Below are 17,579 nucleotides of genomic sequence, written 5' to 3' on the forward strand. Positions count from 1 at the left end.
GTTTGAGGTGGGGACAACTTCGGTGTGGGGTCCATCCTTCGATATAAGGATACTTTGCAGTCAGGGCCAGGGGCCCCTGGGCACATCCTTTTTCCATTTTCCCTGGGAAAGAAAACTCAGCAGTCCAGGTTCCTGATGTCAGTTTGTAGGGCTCCCTTGGGTCTATCAGGGCAGCACAAGTTTGAGGTGGGGACAACTTCGGTGTGGGGTCCATCCTTCGATATAAGGATTCTTTGCAGTCAGGGCCAGGGTCCCCCGGGCAGAACCTTTTTCCATTTTCCCTGGGAAAGAAAACTCAGCAGTCCAGGTTCCTGATGTCAGTTTGTAGGGCTCCCTTGGGTCTATCAGGGCAGCACAAGTTTGAGGTGGGGACAACTTCGGTGTGGGGTCCATCCTTCGATATAAGAATTCTTTGCAGTCAGGGCCAGGGGCCCCTGGGCACATCCTTTTTCCATTTTCCCTGGGAAAGAAAACTCAGCAGTCCCGGTTCCTGATGTCAGTTTGTAGGGCTCCCTTGGGTGTATGAGGGCAGCACAAGTTTGAGGTGGGGACAACTTCGGTGTGGGGTCCATCCTTCGATATAAGGATTCTTTGCAGACAGGCCCCAGCCCAGGGCCAGGGGCCCCTGGGCACATCCTTTTTCCATTTTCCCTGGGAAAGAAAACTCAGCAGTCCAGGTTCCTGATGTCAGTTTGTAGGGCTCCCTTGGGTCTATCAGGGCAGCACAAGTTTGAGGTGGGGACAACTTCGGTGTGGGGTGCATCCTTCGATATAAGGATTCTTTGCAGTCAGGGCCAGGGTCCCCCGAGCAGAGCCTTTGGCAATTTTCCCTGGGAAAGAAAACTCAGCAGTCCAGGTTCCTGATGTCAGTTTGTAGGGCTCCCTTGGGTCTATCAGGGCAGCACAAGTTTGAGGTGGGGACAACTTCGGTGTGGGGTCCATCCTTCGATAAAAAGATTTTTTGTAGTGAGGTCCCTGTCCATGGCCAGGGGCCCCTGTGCACATCCTTTTTCCATTTTCCCTGGGACAGAAAACTCAGCAGTCCAGGTTCCTGATGTCAGTTTGTAGGGCTCCCTTGGGTCTATCAGGGCAGCACAAGTTGAGGTGGGGACAACTTCGGTGTGGGGTGCATCCTTCGATATAAAGATTTTTTGCAATCAGGGCCAGGGGCCCCTGGGCACATCCTTTTTCCATTTTCCCTGGGAAAGAAAACTCAGCAGTCCAGGTTCCTGATGTCAGTTTGTAGGGCTCCCTTGGGTCTATCTGGGCAGCACAAGTTTGAGGTGGGGACAACTTCGGTGTGGGGTCCATCCTTCGATATAAGGATTCTTTGCAGTCAGGCCCCAGCCCAGGGCCAGGGGCCCCTGTGCACATCCTTTTTCCATTTTCCCTGGGAAAGAAAACTCAGCAGTCCAGGTTCCTGATGTCAGTTTGTAGGGCTCCCTTGGGTGTATCAGGGCAGCACAAGTTTGAGATGGGGACAACTTCGGTGTGGGGTCCGTCCTTCGATATAAGGATTTTTTGCAGTGAGGCCCAGCCCAGGGCCAGGGGCCCCTGGGCACATCCTTTATCCATTTTCCCTGGGAAAGAAAACTCAGCAGTCCAGGTTCCTGATGTCAGTTTGTAGGGCTCCCTTGGGTCTATCAGGGCAGCACAAGTTTGAGGTGGGGACAACTTCGGTGTGGGGTCCATCCTTCGATATAAAGATTTTTTGCAGTCTGGGCCAGGGGCCCCTGGGCACATCCTTTTTCCATTTTCCCTGGGAAAGAAAACTCAGCAGTCCAGGTTCCTGATGTCAGTTTGTAGGGCTCCCTTGGGTCTATCAGGGCAGCACAAGTTTGAGGTGGGGACAACTTCGGTGTGGGGTCCATCCTTCGATAAAAAGATTTTTTGCAGTGAGGCCCCTGTCCAGGGCCAGGGGCCCCTGGGCACATCCTTTTTCCATTTTCCCTGGGAAAGAAAACTTAGTAGTCCAGGTTCCTGATGTCAGTTTGTAGGGCTCCCTTGGGTCTATCAGGGCAGCACAAGTTTGAGGTGGAGACAACTTCGGTGTGGGGTCCATCCTTCGATATAAGGATTTTTTGCAGTCAGGCCCCAGCCCATGGCCAGGGGCCCCTGTGCACATCCTTTTTCCATTTTCCCTGGGAAAGAAAACTCAGCAGTCCAGGTTCCTGATGTCAGTTTGTAAGGCTCCTTTGGGTGTATCAGGGCAGCACAAGTTTGAGGTGGGGACAACTTCGGTGTGGGGTCCATCCTTCGATATAGGGATATTTTGCAGTCAGGGCCAGGGGCCCCTGGGCACATCCTTTTTCCATTTCCCCCGGGAAAGAAAACTCAGCAGTCCAGGTTCCTGATGTCAGTTTCTAGAGCTCCCTTCGGTCTATCAGGGCAGCACAAGTTTGAGGTGAGCACAACTTCGGTGTGGGGTCCATCCTTCGATATAAGGATTTTTTGCAGTGAGGCTCCTGTCCAGGGACAGGGGCCCCTTGGCACATCCTTTTTCCATTTTCCCTGGGAAAGAAAACTCAGCAGTCCAGGTTCCTGATGTCAGTTTGTAGGGCTCCCTTGGGTCTATCAGGGCAGCACAAGTTTGAGGTGGGGACAATTTCGGTGTGGGGTCCATCCTCCGATATAAGGATTCTATGCAGTCAGGGCCAGGGGCCCCTGGGCACATCCTTTTTCCATTTTCCCTGGGAAAGAAAACTCAGCAGTCCAGGTTCCTGATGTCAGTTTGTAGGGCTCCCTTGGGTCTATCAGGGCAGCACAAGTTGAGGTGGGGACAACTTCGGTGTGGGGTGCATCCTTCGATATAAAGATTTTTTGCAATCAGGGCCAGGGGCCCCTGGGCACATCCTTTTTCCATTTTCCCTGGGAAAGAAAACTCAGCAGTCCCGGTTCCTGATGTCAGTTTGTAGGGCTCCCTTGGGTCTATCTGGGCAGCACAAGTTTGAGGTGGGGACAACTTCGGTGTGGGGTCCATCCTTCGATATAAGGATTCTTTGCAGTCAGGTCCCAGCCCAGGTCCAGGGGCCCCTGTGCACATCCTTTTTCCATTTTCCCTGGGAAAGAAAACTCAGCAGTCCAGGTTCCTGATGTCAGTTTGTAGGGCTCCCTTGGGTCTATCAGGGCAGCACAAGTTTGAGATGGGGACAACTTCGGTGTGGGGTCCGTCCTTCGATATAAGGATTTTTTGCAGTGAGGCCCAGCCCAGGGCCAGGGGCCCCTGGGCACATCCTTTATCCATTTTCCCTGGGAAAGAAAACTCAGCAGTCCAGGTTCCTGATGTCAGTTTGTAGGGCTCCCTTGGGTCTATCAGGGCAGCACAAGTTTGAGGTGGGGACAACTTCGGTGTGGGGTCCATCCTTCGATAAAAAGATTTTTTGCAGTCAGGCCCCAGCCCAGGGCCAGGGGCCCCTGTGCACATCCTTTTTCCATTTTCCCTGGGAAAGAAAACTCAGCAGTCCCGGTTCCTGATGTCAGTTTGTAGGGCTCCCTTGGCTCTATCAGGGCAGCACAAGTTTGAGGTGGGGACAACTTCGGTGTGGGGTCCGTCCTTCGATATAGGGATATTTTGCAGTCAGGGCCAGGGGCCCCTGGGCACATCCTTTTTCCATTTCCCCCGGGAAAGAAAACTCAGCAGTCCAGGTTCCTGATGTCAGTTTCTAGAGCTCCCTTCGGTCTATCAGGGCAGCACAAGTTTGAGGTGAGCACAACTTCGGTGTGGGGTCCATCCTTCGATATAAGGATTTTTTGCAGTGAGGCTCCTGTCCAGGGACAGGGGCCCCTTGGCACATCCTTTTTCCATTTTCCCTGGGAAAGAAAACTCAGCAGTCCAGGTTCCTGATGTCAGTTTGTAGGGCTCCCTTGGGTCTATCAGGGCAGCACAAGTTTGAGGTGGGGACAATTTCGGTGTGGGGTCCATCCTCCGATATAAGGATTCTATGCAGTCAGGGCCAGGGGCCCCTGGGCACATCCTTTTTCCATTTTCCCTGGGAAAGAAAACTCAGCAGTCCAGGTTCCTGATGTCAGTTTGTAGGGCTCCCTTGGGTCTATCAGGGCAGCACAAGTTGAGGTGGGGACAACTTCGGTGTGGGGTGCATCCTTCGATATAAAGATTTTTTGCAATCAGGGCCAGGGGCCCCTGGGCACATCCTTTTTCCATTTTCCCTGGGAAAGAAAACTCAGCAGTCCCGGTTCCTGATGTCAGTTTGTAGGGCTCCCTTGGGTCTATCTGGGCAGCACAAGTTTGAGGTGGGGACAACTTCGGTGTGGGGTCCATCCTTCGATATAAGGATTCTTTGCAGTCAGGTCCCAGCCCAGGGCCAGGGGCCCCTGTGCACATCCTTTTTCCATTTTCCCTGGGAAAGAAAACTCAGCAGTCCAGGTTCCTGATGTCAGTTTGTAGGGCTCCCTTGGGTCTATCAGGGCAGCACAAGTTTGAGATGGGGACAACTTCGGTGTGGGGTCCATCCTTCGATATAAGGATTTTTTGCAGTCAGGCCCCAGCCCATGGCCAGGGGCCCCTGTGCACATCCTTTTTCCATTTTCCCTGGGAAAGAAAACTCAGCAGTCCAGGTTCCTGATGTCAGTTTGTAAGGCTCCTTTGGGTGTATCAGGGCAGCACAAGTTTGAGGTGGGGACAACTTCGGTGTGGGGTCCATCCTTCGATATAGGGATATTTTGCAGTCAGGGCCAGGGGCCCCTGGGCACATCCTTTTTCCATTTCCCCCGGGAAAGAAAACTCAGCAGTCCAGGTTCCTGATGTCAGTTTCTAGAGCTCCCTTCGGTCTATCAGGGCAGCACAAGTTTGAGGTGAGCACAACTTCGGTGTGGGGTCCATCCTTCGATATAAGGATTTTTTGCAGTGAGGCTCCTGTCCAGGGACAGGGGCCCCTTGGCACATCCTTTTTCCATTTTCCCTGGGAAAGAAAACTCAGCAGTCCAGGTTCCTGATGTCAGTTTGTAGGGCTCCCTTGGGTCTATCAGGGCAGCACAAGTTTGAGGTGGGGACAATTTCGGTGTGGGGTCCATCCTCCGATATAAGGATTCTATGCAGTCAGGGCCAGGGGCCCCTGGGCACATCCTTTTTCCATTTTCCCTGGGAAAGAAAACTCAGCAGTCCAGGTTCCTGATGTCAGTTTGTAGGGCTCCCTTGGGTCTATCAGGGCAGCACAAGTTGAGGTGGGGACAACTTCGGTGTGGGGTGCATCCTTCGATATAAAGATTTTTTGCAATCAGGGCCAGGGGCCCCTGGGCACATCCTTTTTCCATTTTCCCTGGGAAAGAAAACTCAGCAGTCCCGGTTCCTGATGTCAGTTTGTAGGGCTCCCTTGGGTCTATCTGGGCAGCACAAGTTTGAGGTGGGGACAACTTCGGTGTGGGGTCCATCCTACGATATAAGGATTCTTTGCAGTCAGGTCCCAGCCCAGGGCCAGGGGCCCCTGTGCACATCCTTTTTCCATTTTCCCTGGGAAAGAAAACTCAGCAGTCCAGGTTCCTGATGTCAGTTTGTAGGGCTCCCTTGGGTCTATCAGGGCAGCACAAGTTTGAGATGGGGACAACTTCGGTGTGGGGTCCGTCCTTCGATATAAGGATTTTTTGCAGTGAGGCCCAGCCCAGGGCCAGGGGCCCCTGGGCACATCCTTTATCCATTTTCCCTGGGAAAGAAAACTCAGCAGTCCAGGTTCCTGATGTCAGTTTGTAGGGCTCCCTTGGGTCTATCAGGGCAGCACAAGTTTGAGGTGGGGACAACTTCGGTGTGGGGTCCATCCTTCGATAAAAAGATTTTTTGCAGTCAGGCCCCAGCCCAGGGCCAGGGGCCCCTGTGCACATCCTTTTTCCATTTTCCCTGGGAAAGAAAACTCAGCAGTCCCGGTTCCTGATGTCAGTTTGTAGGGCTCCCTTGGCTCTATCAGGGCAGCACAAGTTTGAGGTGGGGACAACTTCGGTGTGGGGTCCATCCTTCGATATAAGGATTTTTTGCAGTCAGGGCCAGGGGCCCCTGGGCACATCCTTTTTCCATTTTCCCTGGGAAAGAAAACTCAGCAGTCCAGGTTCCTGATGTCAGTTTGTAGAGCTCCCTTCGGTCTATCAGGGCAGCACAAGTTTGAGGTGGGGACAACTTCGGTGTGGGGTCCATCCTTCGATATAAAGATTTTTTGCAGTGAGGCCCCTGCCCAGGGCCAGGGGCCCCTGGGCACATCCTTTTTCCATTTTCCCTGGGAAAGAAAACTCAGCAGTCCAGGTTCCTGATGTCAGTTTGTAGGGCTCCCTTGGGTCTATCAGGGCAGCACAAGTTTGAGGTGGGGACAATTTCGGTGTGGGGTCCATCCTTCGATATAAAGATTTTTTGCAGTCAGGGCCAGGGGCCCCTGGGCACATCCTTTTTCCATTTTCCCTGGGAAAGAAAACTCAGCAGTCCAGGTTCCTGATGTCAGTTTGTAGGGCTCCCTTGGGTCTATCAGGGCAGCACAAGTTTGAGGTGGGGACAACTTCGGTGTGGGGTCCATCCTTCGATATAAGGATTTCTTGTAGTGAGGTTCGTGCCCAGGGCCAGGGGCCCCTGGACACATCCTTTATCCATTTTCCCTGGGAAAGAAAACTCAGCAGTCCAGGTTCCTGATGTCAGTTTGTAGGGCCCCCTTGGGTCTATCAGGGCAGCACAAGTTTGAGGTGGGGACAACTTCGGTGTGGGGTGCATCCTTCAATATAATGATTTTCTGCAATCAGGGCCAGGGGCCCCTGGGCACATCCTTTTTCCATTTTCCCTGGGAAAGAAAACTCAGCAGTCCAGGTTCCTGATGTCAGTTTGTAGGGCTCCCTTGGGTCTATCAGGGCAGCACAAGTTTGAGGTGGGGACAACTTCGGTGTGGGGTCCATCCTTCGATATAAGGATACTTTGCAGTCAGGGCCAGGGGCCCCTGGGCACATCCTTTTTCCATTTTCCCTGGGAAAGAAAACTCAGCAGTCCAGGTTCCTGATGTCAGTTTGTAGGGCTCCCTTGGGTCTATCAGGGCAGCACAAGTTTGAGGTGGGGACAACTTCGGTGTGGGGTGCATCCTTCGATATAAGGATTCTTTGCAGTCAGGGCCAGGGGCCCCTGTGCACATCCTTTTTCCATTTTCCATGGGAAAGAAAACTCAGCAGTCCAGGTTCCTGATGTCAGTTTGTAGGGCTCCCTTGGGTCTATCAGGGCAGCACAAGTTTGAGGTGGGGACAACTTCGGTGTGGGGTCCATCCTTCGATTAAAGGATTCTTTGCAGTCAGGGCCAGGGTCCCCCGGGCAGAACCTTTGGCCATTTTCCCTGGGAAAGAAAACTCAGCAGTCCAGGTTCCTGATGTCAGTTTGTAGGGCTCCCTTGGGTCTATCAGGGCAGCACAAGTTTGAGGTGGGGACAACTTCGGTGTGGGGTCCATCCTTCGATATAAGAATTCTTTGCAGTCAGGGCCAGGGGCCCCTGGGCACATCCTTTTTCCATTTTCCCTGGGAAAGAAAACTCAGCAGTCCCGGTTCCTGATGTCAGTTTGTAGGGCTCCCTTGGGTGTATGAGGGCAGCACAAGTTTGAGGTGGGGACAACTTCGGTGTGGGGTCCATCCTTCGATATAAGGATTCTTTGCAGACAGGCTCCAGCCCAGGGCCAGGGGCCCCTGTGCACATCCTTTTTCCATTTTCCCTGGGAAAGAAAACTCAGCAGTCCAGGTTCCTGATGTCAGTTTGTAGGGCTCCCTTGGGTCTATCAGGGCAGCACAAGTTTGAGGTGGGGACAACTTCGGTGTGGGGTGCATCCTTCGATATAAGGATTCTTTGCAGTCAGGGCCAGGGTCCCCCGAGCAGAACCTTTGGCAATTTTCCCTGGGAAAGAAAACTCAGCAGTCCAGGTTCCTGATGTCAGTTTGTAGGGCTCCCTTGGGTCTATCAGGGCAGCACAAGTTTGAGGTGGGGACAACTTCGGTGTGGGGTCCATCCTTCGATATATGGATTTTTTGTAGTGAGGTCCCTGTCCATGGCCAGGGGCCCCTGTGCATATCCTTTTTCCATTTTCCCTGGGACAGAAAACTCAGCAGTCCAGGTTCCTGATGTCAGTTTGTAGGGCTCCCTTGGGTCTATCAGGGCAGCACAAGTTGAGGTGGGGACAACTTCGGTGTGGGGTGCATCCTTCGATATAAAGATTTTTTGCAATCAGGGCCAGGGGCCCCTGGGCACATCCTTTTTCCATTTTCCCTGGGAAAGAAAACTCAGCAGTCCCGGTTCCTGATGTCAGTTTGTAGGGCTCCCTTGGGTCTATCTGGGCAGCACAAGTTTGAGGTGGGGACAACTTCGGTGTGGGGTCCATCCTTCGATATAAGGATTCTTTGCAGTCAGGCCCCAGCCCAGGGCCAGGGGCCCCTGTGCACATCCTTTTTCCATTTTCCCTGGGAAAGAAAACTCAGCAGTCCAGGTTCCTGATGTCAGTTTGTAGGGCTCCCTTGGGTGTATCAGGGCAGCACAAGTTTGAGATGGGGACAACTTCGGTGTGGGGTCCGTCCTTCGATATAAGGATTTTTTGCAGTGAGGCCCAGCCCAGGGCCAGGGGCCCCTGGGCACATCCTTTATCCATTTTCCCTGGGAAAGAAAACTCAGCAGTCCAGGTTCCTGATGTCAGTTTGTAGGGCTCCCTTGGGTCTATCAGGGCAGCACAAGTTTGAGGTGGGGACAACTTCGGTGTGGGGTCCATCCTTCGATAAAAAGATTTTTTGCAGTGAGGCCCCAGCCCAGGGCCAGGGGCCCCTGTGCACATCCTTTTTCCATTTTCCCTGGGAAAGAAAACTCAGCAGTCCCGGTTCCTGATGTCAGTTTGTAGGGCTCCCTTGGGTCTATCAGGGCAGCACAAGTTTGAGGTGGGGACAACTTCGGTGTGGGGTCCATCCTTCGATATAAGGATTTTTTGCAGTCAGGGCCAGGGGCCCCTGTGCACATCCTTTTTCCATTTTCCCTGGGAAAGAAAACTCAGCAGTCCAGGTTCCTGATGTCAGTTTGTAGAGCTCCCTTCGGTCTATCAGGGCAGCACAAGTTTGAGGTGGGGACAACTTCGGTGTGGGGTCCATCCTTCGATATAAAGATTTTTTGCAGTGAGGCCCCTGCCCAGGGCCAGGGGCCCCTGGGCACATCCTTTTTCCATTTTCCCTGGGAAAGAAAACTCAGCAGTCCAGGTTCCTGATGTCAGTTTGTAGGGCTCCCTTGGGTCTATCAGGGCAGCACAAGTTTGAGGTGGGGACAACTTCGGTGTGGGGTCCATCCTTCGATATAAGGATTTTTTGCAGTGAGGCCCCTGTCCAGGGCCAGGGGCCCCTGGGCACATCCTTTTTCCATTTTCCCTGGGAAAGAAAACTTAGTAGTCCAGGTTCCTGATGTCAGTTTGTAGGGCTCCCTTGGGTCTATCAGGGCAGCACAAGTTTGAGGTGGAGACAACTTCGGTGTGGGGTCCATCCTTCGATATAAGGATTTTTTGCAGTCAGGCCCCAGCCCATGGCCAGGGGCCCCTGTGCACATCCTTTTTCCATTTTCCCTGGGAAAGAAAACTCAGCAGTCCAGGTTCCTGATGTCAGTTTGTAAGGCTCCTTTGGGTGTATCAGGGCAGCACAAGTTTGAGGTGGGGACAACTTCGGTGTGGGGTCCATCCTTCGATATAGGGATATTTTGCAGTCAGGGCCAGGGGCCCCTGGGCACATCCTTTTTCCATTTCCCCCGGGAAAGAAAACTCAGCAGTCCAGGTTCCTGATGTCAGTTTCTAGAGCTCCCTTCGGTCTATCAGGGCAGCACAAGTTTGAGGTGGGCACAACTTCGGTGTGGGGTCCATCCTTCGATATAAGGATTTTTTGCAGTGAGGCTCCTGTCCAGGGACAGGGGCCCCTTGGCACATCCTTTTTCCATTTTCCCTGGGAAAGAAAACTCAGCAGTCCAGGTTCCTGATGTCAGTTTGTAGGGCTCCCTTGGGTCTATCAGGGCAGCACAAGTTTGAGGTGGGGACAATTTCGGTGTGGGGTCCATCCTCCGATATAAGGATTCTATGCAGTCAGGGCCAGGGGCCCCTGGGCACATCCTTTTTCCATTTTCCCTGGGAAAGAAAACTCAGCAGTCCAGGTTCCTGATGTCAGTTTGTAGGGCTCCCTTGGGTCTATCAGGGCAGCACAAGTTTGAGGTGGGGACAACTTCGGTGTGGGGTCCATCCTTCGATATATGGATTTTTTGTAGTGAGGTCCCTGTCCATGGCCAGGGGCCCCTGGGCACATCCTTTTTCCATTTTCCCTGGGAAAGAAAACTCAGCAGTCCAGGTTCCTGATGTCAGTTTGTAGGGCTCCCTTGGGTCTATCAGGGCAGCACAAGTTGAGGTGGGGACAACTTCGGTGTGGGGTGCATCCTTCGATATAAAGATTTTTTGCAATCAGGGCCAGGGGCCCCTGGGCACATCCTTTTTCCATTTTCCCTGGGAAAGAAAACTCAGCAGTCCCGGTTCCTGATGTCAGTTTGTAGGGCTCCCTTGGGTCTATCTGGGCAGCACAAGTTTGAGGTGGGGACAACTTCGGTGTGGGGTCCATCCTTCGATATAAGGATTCTTTGCAGTCAGGTCCCAGCCCAGGGCCAGGGGCCCCTGTGCACATCCTTTTTCCATTTTCCCTGGGAAAGAAAACTCAGCAGTCCAGGTTCCTGATGTCAGTTTGTAGGGCTCCCTTGGGTCTATCAGGGCAGCACAAGTTTGAGATGGGGACAACTTCGGTGTGGGGTCCGTCCTTCGATATAAGGATTTTTTGCAGTGAGGCCCAGCCCAGGGCCAGGGGCCCCTGGGCACATCCTTTATCCATTTTCCCTGGGAAAGAAAACTCAGCAGTCCAGGTTCCTGATGTCAGTTTGTAGGGCTCCCTTGGGTCTATCAGGGCAGCACAAGTTTGAGGTGGGGACAACTTCGGTGTGGGGTCCATCCTTCGATAAAAAGATTTTTTGCAGTCAGGCCCCAGCCCAGGGCCAGGGGCCCCTGTGCACATCCTTTTTCCATTTTCCCTGGGAAAGAAAACTCAGCAGTCCCGGTTCCTGATGTCAGTTTGTAGGGCTCCCTTGGGTCTATCAGGGCAGCACAAGTTTGAGGTGGGGACAACTTCGGTGTGGGGTCCATCCTTCGATATAAGGATTTTTTGCAGTCAGGGCCAGGGGCCCCTGGGCACATCCTTTTTCCATTTTCCCTGGGAAAGAAAACTCAGCAGTCCAGGTTCCTGATGTCAGTTTGTAGGGCTCCCTTGGGTCTATCAGGGCAGCACAAGTTTGAGGTGGGGACAACTTCGGTGTGGGGTCCATCCTTCGATATAAAGATTTTTTGCAGTCAGGGCCAGGGGCCCCTGGGCACATCCTTTTTCCATTTTCCCTGGGAAAGAAAACTCAGCAGTCCAGGTTCCTGATGTCAGTTTGTAGGGCTCCCTTGGGTCTATCAGGGCAGCACAAGTTTGAGGTGGGGACAGCTTCGGTGTGGGGTCCATCCTTCGATATAAGGATTTTTTGCAGTCAGGGCCAGGGGCCCCTGGGCACATCCTTTTTCCATTTTCCCTGGGAAAGAAAACTTAGCAGTCCAGGTTCCTGATGTCAGTTTCTAGGGCACCCTTGGGTCTATCAGTGCAGCACAAGTTTGAGGTGGGGACAACTTCGGTGTGGGGTCCATCCTTTGATATAAGGATTTCTTGTAGTGAGGTCCCTGTCCAGCGCCAGGGGCCCCTGGGCACATCCTTTATCCATTTTCCCTGGGAAAGAAAACTCAGCAGTCCAGGTTCCTGATGTCAGTTTGTAGGGCTCCCTTGGGTCTATCAGGGCAGCACAAGTTTGAGGTGGGGACAATTTCGGTGTGGGGTCCATCCTTCGATATAAAGATTTTTTGCAGTCAGGGCCAGGGGCCCCTGGGCACATCCTTTTTCCATTTTCCCTGGGAAAGAAAACTCAGCAGTCCAGGTTCCTGATGTCAGTTTGTAGGGCTCCCTTGGGTCTATCAGGGCAGCACAAGTTTGAGGTGGGGACAACTTCGGTGTGGGGTCCATCCTTCGATATAAGGATTTTTTGCAGTGAGGCCCCTGCCCAGGGCCAGGGGCCCCTGGGCACATCCTTTTTCCATTTTCCCTGGGAAAGAAAACTCAGCAGTCCAGGTTCCTGATGTCAGTTTGTAGGGCTCCCTTGGGTCTATCAGGGCAGCACAAGTTTGAGGTGGGGACAACTTCGGTGTGGCGTCCATCCTTCGATATAAGGATTTTTTGCAGTCAGGGCCAGGGGCCCCTGGGCACATCCTTTTTCCATTTTCCCTGGGAAAGAAAACTCAGCAGTCCAGGTTCCTGATGTCAGTTTGTAGGCCTCCCTTGGGTCTATCAGGGTAGCAGAAGTATGAGGTGGGGACAACTTCGGTGTGGGGTCCATCCTTCGATATAAGGATTTCTTGTAGTGACGTCCCGGTTCCGCGCCAGGGGCCCCTGGGCACATCCTTTTTCCATTTTCCCTGGGAAAGAAAACTCAGCAGTCCAGGTTCCTGATGTCAGTTTGTAGGGCTCCCTTGGGTGTATCAGGGCAGCACAAGTATGAGGTGGGGACAACTTCGGTGTGGCGTCCATCCTTCGATATAAGGATTCTTTGCAGTCAGGGCCAGGGGCCCCTGGGCACATTCTTTTTCATTTTCCCTGGGAAAGCAAACTCAGCAGTCCCGGTTCCTGATGTCAGTTTGTAGGGCTCCCTTGGGTCTATCAGGGCAGCACAATTTTGAGGTGGGGACAACTTAGGTGTGGGGTCCATCCGTCGATATAAAGAATTTTTGTAGTCAGGGCCAGGGGCCCAGGGCCAGGGGCCCCTGGGCACATGCTTTTTCCATTTTCCCTGGGAAAGAAAACTCAGCTTTCCAGGTTCCTGATGTCAGTTTGTAGGGCTCCCTTGGCTCTATCAGGGCAGCACAAGTTTGAGGTGGGGACAACTTCGGTGTGGGGTCCGTCCTTCGATATAAGGATTCTTTGCAGTCAGGGCCCAGCCCATGGCTGGGGGACCCTGAGCACATCCTTTGGCCATTTTCCCTGGGAAAGAAAACTCAGCAGTCCAGGTTCCTGATGTCAGTTTGTAGGGCTCCCTTGGGTCTATCAGGGCAGCACAAGTTTGAGGTGGGGACAACTTCGGTCTGTGCTCCATCCTTCGATATAAGGATTCTTTACAGTCAGGCCCAGCCCAGGGCCGGGGACCCCTGGGCACAACCTTTTTGCATTTTCCCTGGGAAAGAAAACTCAGCAGTCCAGGTTCCTGATGTCAGTTTGTAGGGCTCCCTTGGGTCTATCAGGGCAGCACAAGTTTGAGGTGGGGACAACTTCGGTGTGGGGTCCATCCTTCGATATAAGGATTCTTTGCAGTCAGGGCCAGGGGCCCCTGGGCACAAACTTTTTCCATTTTCCCTGGGAAAGAAAACTCAGCAGTCCAGGTTCCTCATGTCAGTTTGTAGGGCTCCCTTGGGTCTATCAGGGCAGCACAAGTTTGAGGTTTCAACAACTTCGGTGGGGGGTCCATCCTTCGATATAAGGATTTTTTGCAGTCAGGGCCAGGGGCCCCTGGGCACATCCTTTTTCCATTTTCCCTGGGAAAGAAAACTCAGCAGTCCAGGTTCCTGATGTCAGTTTGTAGGCCTCCCTTGGGTCTATCAGGGTAGCACAAGTATGAGGTGGGGACAACTTCGGTGTGGGGTCCATCCTTTGATATAAGGATTTCTTGTAGTGAGGTCCCGGTCCAGCGCCAGGGGCCCCTGGGCACATCCTTTTTCCATTTTCCCTGGGAAAGAAAACTCAGCAGTCCAGGTTCCTGATGTCAGTTTGTAGGGCTCCCTTGGGTCTATCAGGGCAGCACAAGTTTGAGGTGGGGACAACTTCGGTGTGGCGTCCATCCTTCGATATAAAGATTTTTTGCAGTCATGGCCAGGGGCCCCTGGGCACATCCTTTTTCCATTTTCCCTGGGAAAGAAAACTCAGCAGTCCAGGTTCCTGATGTCAGTTTGTAGGGCTCCCTTGGGTCTATCAGGGCAGCACAAGTTTGAGGTGGGGACAGCTTCGGTGTGGGGTCCATCCTTCGATATAAGGATTTTTTGCAGTCAGGGCCAGGGGCCCCTGGGCACATCCTTTTTCCATTTTCCCTGGGAAAGAAAACTTAGCAGTCCAGGTTCCTGATGTCAGTTTGTAGGGCTCCCTTGGCTCTATCAGGGCAGCACAAGTTTGAGGTGGGGACAACTTCGGTGTGGGGTCCGTCCTTCGATATAAGGATTCTTTGCAGTCAGGGCCCAGCCCATGGCTGGGGGACCCTGGGCACATCCTTTGGCCATTTTCCCTGGGAAAGAAAACTCAGCAGTCCAGGTTCCTGATGTCAGTTTGTAGGGCTCCCTTGGGTCTATCAGGGCAGCACAAGTTTGAGGTGAGGACAACTTCGGTCTGTGCTCCATCCTTCGATATAAGGATTCTTTACAGTCAGGCCCAGCCCAGGGCCGGGGACCCCTGGGCACAACCTTTTTGCATTTTCCCTGGGAAAGAAAACTCAGCAGTCCAGGTTCCTGATGTCAGTTTGTAGGGCTCCCTTGGGTCTATCAGGGCAGCACAAGTTTGAGGTTTCAACAACTTCGGTGGGGGGTCCATCCTTCGATATAAGGATTTTTTGCAGTCAGGGCCAGGGGCCCCTGGGCACATCCTTTTTCCATTTTCCCTGGGAAAGAAAACTCAGCAGTCCAGGTTCCTGATGTCAGTTTGTAGGCCTCCCTTGGGTCTATCAGGGTAGCACAAGTATGAGGTGGGGACACTTCGGTGTGGGGTCCATCCTTTGATATAAGTATTTCTTGTAGTGAGGTCCCGGTCCAGCGCCAGGGGCCCCTGGGCACATCCTTTTTCCATTTTCCCTGGGAAAGAAAACTCAGCAGTCCAGGTTCCTGATGTCAGTTTGTAGGGCTCCCTTGGGTCTATCAGGGCAGCACAAGTTTGAGGTGGGGACAGCTTCGGTGTGGGGTCCATCCTTCGATATAAGGATTTTTTGCAGTCAGGGCCAGGGGCCCCTGGGCACATCCTTTTTCCATTTTCCCTGGGAAAGAAAACTTAGCAGTCCAGGTTCCTGATGTCAGTTTCTAGGGCACCCTTGGGTCTATCAGGGCAGCACAAGTTTGAGGTGGGGACAACTTCGGTGTGGGGTCCATCCTTTGATATAAGGATTTCTTGTAGTGAGGTCCCTGTCCAGCTCCAGGGGCCCCTGGGCACATCCTTTATCCATTTTCCCTGGGAAAGAAAACTCAGCAGTCCAGGTTCCTGATGTCAGTTTGTAGGGCTCCCTTGGGTCTATCAGGGCAGCACAAGTTTGAGGTGGGGACAATTTCGGTGTGGGGTCCATCCTTCGATATAAAGATTTTTTGCAGTCAGGGCCAGGGGCCCCTGGGCACAACCTTTTTCCATTTTCCCTGGGAAAGAAAACTCAGCAGTCCAGGTTCCTGATGTCAGTTTGTAGGGCTCCCTTGGGTCTATCAGGGCAGCACAAGTTTGAGGTGGGGACAACTTCGGTGTGGGGTCCATCCTTCGATATAAGGATTTTTTGCAGTGAGGCCCCTGCCCAGGGCCAGGGGCCCCTGGGCACATCCTTTTTCCATTTTCCCTGGGAAAGAAAACTCAGCAGTCCAGGTTCCTGATGTCAGTTTGTAGGGCTCCCTTGGGTCTATCAGGGCAGCACAAGTTTGAGGTGGGGACAACTTCGGTGTGGCGTCCATCCTTCGATATAAGGATTTTTTGCAGTCAGGGCCAGGGGCCCCTGGGCACATCCTTTTTCCATTTTCCCTGGGAAAGAAAACTCAGCAGTCCAGGTTCCTGATGTCAGTTTGTAGGCCTCCCTTGGGTCTATCAGGGTAGCAGAAGTATGAGGTGGGGACAACTTCGGTGTGGGGTCCATCCTTCGATATAAGGATTTCTTGTAGTGACGTCCCGGTTCCGCGCCAGGGGCCCCTGGGCACATCCTTTTTCCATTTTCCCTGGGAAAGAAAACTCAGCAGTCCAGGTTCCTGATGTCAGTTTGTAGGGCTCCCTTGGGTGTATCAGGGCAGCACAAGTATGAGGTGGGGACAACTTCGGTGTGGCGTCCATCCTTCGATATAAGGATTCTTTGCAGTCAGGGCCAGGGGCCCCTGGGCACATTCTTTTTCATTTTCCCTGGGAAAGCAAACTCAGCAGTCCCGGTTCCTGATGTCAGTTTGTAGGGCTCCCTTGGGTCTATCAGGGCAGCACAATTTTGAGGTGGGGACAACTTCGGTGTGGGGTCCATCCGTCGATATAAAGAATTTTTGTAGTCAGGGCCAGGGGCCCAGGGCCAGGGGCCCCTGGGCACATGCTTTTTCCATTTTCCCTGGGAAAGAAAACTCAGCTTTCCAGGTTCCTGATGTCAGTTTGTAGGGCTCCCTTGGCTCTATCAGGGCAGCACAAGTTTGAGGTGGGGACAACTTCGGTGTGGGGTCCGTCCTTCGATATAAGGATTCTTTGCAGTCAGGGCCCAGCCCATGGCTGGGGGACCCTGGGCACATCCTTTGGCCATTTTCCCTGGGAAAGAAAACTCAGCAGTCCAGGTTCCTGATGTCAGTTTGTAGGGCTCCCTTGGGTCTATCAGGGCAGCACAAGTTTGAGGTGGGGACAACTTCGGTCTGTGCTCCATCCTTCGATATAAGGATTCTTTACAGTCAGGCCCAGCCCAGGGCCGGGGACCCCTGGGCACAACCTTTTTGCATTTTCCCTGGGAAAGAAAACTCAGCAGTCCAGGTTCCTGATGTCAGTTTGTAGGGCTCCCTTGGGTCTATCAGGGCAGCACAAGTTTGAGGTGGGGACAACTTCGGTGTGGGGTCCATCCTTCGATATAAGGATTCTTTGCAGTCAGGGCCAGGGGCCCCTGGGCACAACCTTTTTCCATTTTCCCTGGGAAAGAAAACTCAGCAGTCCAGGTTCCTGATGTCAGTTTGTAGGGCTCCCTTGGGTCTATCAGGGCAGCACAAGTTTGAGGTGGGGACAACTTCGGTGTGGGGTCCATCCTTCGATATAAGGATTTTTTGCAGTGAGGCCCCTGCCCAGGGCCAGGGGCCCCTGGGCACATCCTTTTTCCATTTTCCCTGGGAAAGAAAACTCAGCAGTCCAGGTTCCTGATGTCAGTTTGTAGGGCTCCCTTGGGTCTATCAGGGCAGCACAAGTTTGAGGTGGGGACAACTTCGGTGTGGCGTCCATCCTTCGATATAAGGATTTTTTGCAGTCAGGGCCAGGGGCCCCTGGGCACATCCTTTTTCCATTTTCCCTGGGAAAGAAAACTCAGCAGTCCAGGTTCCTGATGTCAGTTTGTAGGCCTCCCTTGGGTCTATCAGGGTAGCAGAAGTATGAGGTGGGGACAACTTCGGTGTGGGGTCCATCCTTCGATATAAGGATTTCTTGTAGTGACGTCCCGGTTCCGCGCCAGGGGCCCCTGGGCACATCCTTTTTCCATTTTCCCTGGGAAAGAAAACTCAGCAGTCCAGGTTCCTGATGTCAGTTTGTAGGGCTCCCTTGGGTGTAT

Source organism: Lonchura striata, chromosome 25 (assembly GCF_050655825.1).
Source record: "Lonchura striata isolate lonStrDom1 chromosome 25, ASM5065582v1, whole genome shotgun sequence".
In the NCBI taxonomy this organism is placed as follows: domain Eukaryota; kingdom Metazoa; phylum Chordata; class Aves; order Passeriformes; family Estrildidae; genus Lonchura; species Lonchura striata.